General features: G+C 56.5%; 1 non-coding gene across 1 annotated transcript; it reads right to left on the reverse strand.

Annotated features, from left to right (window-relative positions):
- Positions 1 to 1,369: 1,369 nt before the first annotated feature.
- TRNAQ-CUG (transfer RNA glutamine (anticodon CUG)) lies at positions 1,370 to 1,442 on the reverse strand. Its single transcript has one exon. It is a non-coding gene; the product is annotated as a tRNA-Gln (tRNA).
- Positions 1,443 to 7,500: the final 6,058 nt, after the last annotated feature.

The raw sequence follows: 7,500 nt of genomic DNA on the forward strand, positions 1-7,500 counted from the left end.
CTGCATAACATGAAAAAAGTAACCTCACTGCCTTCCACACTTTATTTGAAGTCCAATTGCCCATAACAGTGTTCAGTTCACTCCTAACTTATGCCTTACCTCCACTTATGGGATGTTTTACAGTTCAGGTTGGCCTGTTTACTACTCGAATATGAGTGATATTGTGGTGTGTTCATCTAGACTCATACCCTACCTAATCTTGAAGTTAAATTTCCCACCAATGAGAAACCAAGGCAGATACCATTTTTGATAGTTATTGCATGTCTAATGCAAGAATAATCACCAGATTATGAGAGTCCAGCAAAAATTACTCATTTTCACCCAACGTGGGGCTCGAACCCACGACCCTGAGATTAAGAGTCTCATGCTCTACCGACTGAGCTAGCCGGGCTCCCACTTAAAGCTGGTATGCAGACTAATCATTTTTTATGAAGGAAATCCATTCCTGGACAATTTTTGGGAGTTATTGCAGGTCTAATGCAAGATTAATCTCCATATTATGAGAGTCAATGCAATATTCAGGCAAAAATTACTCGTTTTCACCCAACGTGGGGCTCGAACCCACGACCCTGAGATTAAGAGTCTCATGCTCTACCGACTGAGCTAGCCGGGCTCCCTCCTTAAGAAGGTATGCAGACCAATCCCTTTTTGTGAAAAAAATCAAATCCTGGATATTCCTCTACTCTTGTTTTGCAAGGAAAGCCAGATTTATACATCCTTCAGAGGACAGAGTGCCAAAAAAAATAAGAGAAAATGAAAACGGAAGTTGTGAGAACTTCATTTTGAGATTGCATAAGAATTCAAATTCCTCTCACATGCTAAAGAATACCTGAACCCTTTTGATTAAACCACTTTAGTTGTTATATTGAGACCATATTTGAAAGCCATCTGTGATTTTTCTGTTCTTACTCTGCAATGACCATGGGCAATGACAAGTTAAAAATAAAATGTATGCAAATTTTATAATGGAGAATGCGGGCATCGATCCCGCTACCTTTCGCATGCTAAGCGAGCACTCTACCATTTGAGCTAATTCCCCTGTGTGTTTAATCTGCATAACATGAAAAAAGTAACCTCACTGCCTTCCACACTTTATTTGCAGTCCAATTGCCCATAACAGTGTTCAGTTCACTCCTAACTTATGCCTTACCTCCACTTATGGGATGTTTTACAGTTCAGGTTGGCCTGTTTACTACTCGAATATGAGTGATATTGTGGTGTGTTCATCTAGACTCATACCCTACCTAATCTTGAAGTTCAATTTCCCACCAATGAGAAACCAAGGGAGATACCATTTTTGATAGTTATTGCATGTCTAATGCAAGAATAATCACCAGATTATGAGAGTCCAGCAAAAATTACTCATTTTCGCCCAACGTGGGGCTCGAACCCACGACCCTGAGATTCAGAGTCTCATGCTCTACCGACTGAGCTAGCCGGGCTCCCACTTCAAGATGGTATGCAGACTAATCATTTTTTATGAAGGAAATCCATTCCTGGACAATTTTTGGGAGTTATTGCAGGTCTAATGCAAGATTAATCTCCATATTATGAGAGTCAATGCAATATTCAGGCAAAAATTACTCGTTTTCACCCAACGTGGGGCTCGAACCCACGACCCTGAGATTAAGAGTCTCATGCTCTACCGACTGAGCTAGCCGGGCTCCCTCCTTAAGACAGTATGCAGACCAATCCCTTTTTGTGAAGAAAATCAAATCCTGGATATTCCTCTACTCTTGTTTTGCAAGGAAAGCCTGATTTATACATCCTTCAGAGGACAGAGTGTCAAACAAAATAAGAGAAAATGAAAATGGAAGTTGTGAAAACTTTATTTCGAGATTGCATAAGAATTCAAATTCCTCTCACATGCTAAAGAATACCTGAACCCTTTTGATTATACCACTTTAGTTGTTATAATGAGACCATATTTGAAAGCCATCTGTGATTTTTCTCTTCTTACTCTGCAATGACCTTGGCAATGACAAGTTAAAAATAAAATGTATGCAAATTTCATAATGGAGAATGCGGGCATCGAGCCCGCTACCTCTCGCATGCTAAGCGAGCGCTTTACTATTTGAGCTAATTCCCCTGTGTGTTTAATCTGCATAACATGAAAAAAGTAACCTTACTGCGTTCCACACTTTATTTGAAGTCCAATTGCCCATAACAGTGTTCAGTTCACTCCTAACTTATGCCTTACCTCCACTTATGGGATGTTTTACAGTTCAGGTTGGCCTGTTTACTACTCGAATATGAGTGATATTGCGCTGTGTTCATCTAGACTCATACCCTAGCTAATCTTGAAGTTAAATTTCCCACCAATGAGAAACCAAGGGAGATACCATTTCTGATAGTTATTGCATGTCTAATGCAAGAATATTCACCAGATTATGAGAGTCAATGCAATAATCCAGCAAAAATTACTCATTTTCGCCCAACGTGGGGCTCGAACCCACGACCCTGTGATTAAGAGTCTCATGCTCTACCGACTGAGCTAGCCGGGCTCCCACTTCAAGATGGTATGCAGACTAATCATTTTTTATGAAGGAAATCCATTCCTGGACAATTTTTGGGAGTTATTGCAGGTCTAATGCAAGATTAATCTCCATATTATGAGAGTCAATGCAATATTCAGGCAAAAATTACTTGTTTTCGCACAACGTGGGGCTCGAACCCACGACCCTGAGATTAAGAGTCTCATGCTCTACCGACTGAGTTAGCCGGGCTCCCTCCTTAAGACAGTATGCAGACCAATCCCTTTTTGTGAAAAAAATCAAATCCTGGATATTCCTCTACTCTTGTTTTGCAAGGAAAGCCAGATTTATACATCCTTCAGAGGACAGAGTGTAAAAAAAAATAAGAGAAAATGAAAACGGAAGTTGTGAGAACTTCATTTTGAGATTGCATAAGAATTCAAATTCCTCTCACATGCTAAAGAATACCTGAACCCTTTTGATTAAACCACTTTAGTTGTTATAATGAGACCATATTTGAAAGCCATCTGTGATTTTTCTGTTCTTACTCTGCAATGGGTATACACCTGTTACAACGCACTACTGTTACAACGCATTGCGCTGGGGGGAGCTCACGGTTCGATCCCCGGCGCCGGCGGCAGAAAAGCCCAGCACCGGATGTACCATGTTACAAAGCATACTATTACAACTACCTACTGTTACAACGCGACCAATGGGTCCCAGGCAGTCCACCCCCCCCGGGCGTCCAGGCCCGAGAGCTCTGGTGGTCCACCCCTTGCCTGAGGCCCAGCCGGTGTCCCTGAGCCCTGCCTTGCGTGGGCAGGCAGGCGGGAACCCTACCGCGAAGGCTCGGGGTGGGAAGCACTTTCGAGCCCAGCCATCTGGTCTCACGCAATGCTTTCCAATGGGGCGACCAGGTGGCCGGGGTTCCCTGGAAGTCCCGATGAGGTGCCATTTGCCTCTCCGATCCCAGCGAGGGCTCCAGGAGGTTGGGTACTTTCGCGCCTTGGGTCCCCTCTGTCACCTCATGTGCACGGATTGCAAGAAAAGAGGGTAATTTTCCTCCGGATTACTAGGGAGAGGGTCAGTCAGACCTCCGTGTGGTCTGGTGATTCTGAATCAGGGCAAGGCAGGACACCCCTCCCAGGCTGGTGAGGGGGACCCCATGATTGGGATAGGCACCGAGGCGAAAATTATCAGTTCCGTGGGATTTTGAGCCCAAGACCCGCCGAGGCGGGGAATCGAACCCTGGTCCCGGGCTAGACCTCTGCATCAGGGTCTGACTCGCTAACCATTGAGCCACACTTCTCCACTGCATGGCCGAGTGCCCGGGACGGGCCTTCACTTTCGCATCCGCCCTGCAGATGGTCTTTCCTGTCCGTTGCCACCGCGGACGGTCTTTCCCGTCCTCCGCGGACGGTCTTTCCCGTTCGCCATCATAATCGGCCCCATCGTCCTGGCTATGTTAAGGGTGACCCGTTAAGCCTGGGGTAAATTAGGATGGCGGATGGTCTTTCCCGTCCGCCGCGGACGGAGGCAGGCAGGCAGGCAGGCAGGAGCCCCACCACGAAGGCTCGGGGTGTGAAGCACTTTCGATCCCGGCCATCTGGTCGCACGGTACCGCTCGGGCATCTGGTCGCACGCAATGCTTTCCGATGGGGGAGACCAGATGGCCAAACTTCCCTGGAAGTCCCGATGAGGTGCCATTTGCCTCCCGGATCCCAGCAAGGGCTCCAGGAGGTCGGGTACTTTTGCGCCTTGGGTCCCCTCTGTCACCTCGAGTGCACGGATTACAAGAAAGGGGGGTAATTTTCCTCCGGATTAGTAGGGAGAGGGTCAGTCAGACCTCCGTGTGGTCTTGCGATTCTGAATCAGGGGAAGGCAGGACCCGGGCATGCCCGCTGGGGCCCCCAGGGGCCCGGGTACATACCTGCCGCTCAGCCCCCTTGCCGATGGGCCTTTTCCTCCGAGTTTGCTCAGGCAGGCCTCCGCGAGGTCTGGCCATGCTGAGACGGGGCCAGGCAGCACCCGGGCCAGCCCGCCGGGGCCCCCAGGGGCCCGGGAACGCACCTGCCTCTCAGCCCCTTCCCGATGGTTCCTTTTCTCCGAGTTTTTTTCCTACATTCCGACCTCCGATAGGTCCGGTGGTTCTGAATCCGGGGAAGGCAGGACCCGGGCCCGCCCGCCGGGGCCCCCAGGGGCCCGGGTACGCACCTGCCTCTCAGCCCCATCGCCGATGGGCCTTTTCCTCCGAGTTTGCTCAGGCAGGCCTCCGCGAGGTCTGGCCATGCTGAGACAGGGCCAGGCAGCACCCGGGCCCGCCTGCCTGTGCTGGCGGTCCCCTTCCTAGGGACCAGATGGGATGTGCCCGGGGCAACACCTCCCAGGCTTCCGTGCTCCCTCCTCCGACCCGCGGCGTGGGGAAGAGCCTGGGACGGGCTCCATGGGTCCTGGGACGGGCTCCATGGGTCCCGGGCCCTGCAACCCCAGAGCCCTGCTGCTCTGGAGCCCTGCAGCCCTGGAGCCCTGGAGCCCTGGAGCCCTGGAGCCCTGGAGCCCTGGAGCCCCGGAGCCCCGGAGCCCTGCAGCCGTGGAGCCCTGCAGTCCCCGAGCCCTGCAGTCCCAGAGCCCAGGGGCCCCGCAGCTCCTGAGCCCTACAGGCCCGGGGCAGACAGATTGGCGTCATTTCGCTCCTGGCCATCTGGTCGCCCCTCTCGCCTCGGCCATCTGGTCGCCCGCGAAGCTTTCCTATGCTGTGACCAGATGGCCGGACTTCCCTGGAAGTCCCGATGGGGTGCCACTCGCCTCCCAGGTCCCAGCGAGGGCTCCAGGAGGTCGGGCACTTTTGCGCCCTGGGTCCCCTCTGTCACCCCGTGTGCACGGATTACAAGAAATGGGGGTAATTTTCCTCCGGATTGGTAGGGACAAGGTATTCTGGGACCCCCCTCGGCCTAGCGGTCCTCAGCCGTCAGCTGGACATGCCAGGATGCCGGGCCAGCCCCGGATCCGTCCCTGGGTCTGCCGCGTGGCAGGAAGCCCTGGATGGGGTCCGGGGGCCCGGCCGGGCCCCGGGTCGGGTGCCCCGGCCCTGGGCCCGGTCCCCCGGCCTGCCGCACTGACAAAGGACCAGGACGTGGTTTCCTTCGAGCCCGGGGAGCCTCCCCTCCATCGGCTGAGTTCAGCAGCTCCGGCCGGGGCCCCTGAGGGCCCGGGGAGGGCGGCCTCCCCATCCCGGGCTCTGTCCTTGGTCCTGCTGCGTGGCAGGGTGCCCGGGACGGGGTCCGGAGGGCCCGGGAAGGCTTCCCCTGCGCCTCCGGGCTTGGGAGCCCAGGGGCCCGGCCGGGCCCCGGGACGCGTGCTACGGCCCTGGGCGCCGTCCACCGACATGCCACACTGCCAAAGCCCCGGGATGGGGCTCCGTTGTGCCCGGGAAGCCTCCCATTGCCGGGCTGAGTTCAGGAGCTTCGGCCGGGGCCCCCCGAGGGCCCGGGGAGGGCGGCCTCCCCATACCGGGCTCTGTCCTTGGTCCTGCTGCGTGGCAGGGTGCCCGGGACGGGGTCCGGAGGGCCCGGGGAGGCTTCCCCTGCGCCTCCAGGCTTGGGAGCCCAGGGGCCCGGCCGGGCCCCGGGTCGTGTGCTACGGCCCTGGGCGCCGTCCACCGACATGCCACACTGCCAAAGCCCCGGGATGGGGCTCCGTTGTGCCCGGGAAGCCTCCCCTTGCCGGGCTGAGTTCAGGAGCTTCGGCCGGGGCCCCTGAGGGCCCGGGGAGGGCGGCCTCCCCATCCCGGGCTCTGTCCTTGGTCCTGCTGCGTGGCAGGGTGCCCGGGACGGGGTCCGGAGGGCCCGGGGAGGCTTCCCCTGCGCCTCCGGGCCCGGGAGCCCCGGCTGGGTCCAGGGGCCCGGCCGGGCCCTGGGTTGTGTGCTACGGCCCTGGGCGCCGTCCACCGACATGCCACACTGCCAAAGCCCCGGGACGGGGCTCCGTTGTGCCCGGGAAGCCTCCTCTTGCCGGACTGAGTTCAGGAGCTTCGGCCGGGGCCCCCGAGGGCCCGGGGAGGGCGGCCTCCCCATCCCGGGCTCTGTCCTTGGTCCTGCTGCGTGGCAGGGTGCCTGGGACGGGGTCCGGAGGGCCCGGGGAGGCTTCCCCTGCGTCTCCGGGCATTAGAGCCCAGGCTGGGTCCAGGGGCCCGTCCGGGCCCCGGGTCGGGTGCTAGGCCCTGGGCCTCCGGTCCCCAACCCGCCCTTTCACTGACGCCAGCTCACTTTTTCGTTGGGGCACAGAGTGACATAGGCTGGCTTGACTTTCGTGCCCGGCCATCTGGTCTCTGGGATCCCCTCGGCCATCTGGTCTCCGGGATCCCCTCGGCCATCTGGTCTCTGGGATCCCCTCGGCCATCTGGTCTCCAGGATCCCCTCGGCCATCTGGTCTCCAGGATCGCCTCGGCCATCTGGTCTCCAGGATCGCCTCGGCCATCTGGTCTCCGGCAATGCTTTCCTATGGGGGCGACCAGATGGCCGAACTTCCCTGGAAGTCCCGATGAGGTGCCATTTGCCTCCCGGATCCCAGCGAGGGCTCCAGGAGGTCGGGCACTTTTGCGCCTTAGGTCCCCTCTGTCACCTCAAGTGCACGGATTACAAGAAAGGGGGGTAATTTTCCTCCGGATTAGTAGGGAGAGGGTCAGACAGACCTCCGTGTGGTCTTGCGATTCTGAATCAGGGGAAGGCAGGTCCCGGGCATGCCCGCCGGGGCCCCCAGGGGCCTGGGTACGTACCTGCCGCTCAGCCCCCTTGCCGATGGGCCTTTTCCTCCGAGTTTGCTCAGGCAGGCCTCCGCGAGGTCTGGCCATGCTGAGACGGGGCCAGGCAGCACCCGGGCCCGCCTGCCGGGGCCCCCAGGGGCCCGGGAACGCACCTGCCTCTCAGCCCCTTCCCGATGGTTCCTTTTCTCCGAGTTTTTTTCTACAGTCCGACCTCCGATAGGTCCGGCGGTTCTGAATCCGGGGAAGGCAGGACCCGGGCTTGCC

Source organism: Lissotriton vulgaris, unplaced genomic scaffold (assembly GCF_964263255.1).
Source record: "Lissotriton vulgaris unplaced genomic scaffold, aLisVul1.2 SCAFFOLD_6507, whole genome shotgun sequence".
In the NCBI taxonomy this organism is placed as follows: domain Eukaryota; kingdom Metazoa; phylum Chordata; class Amphibia; order Caudata; family Salamandridae; genus Lissotriton; species Lissotriton vulgaris.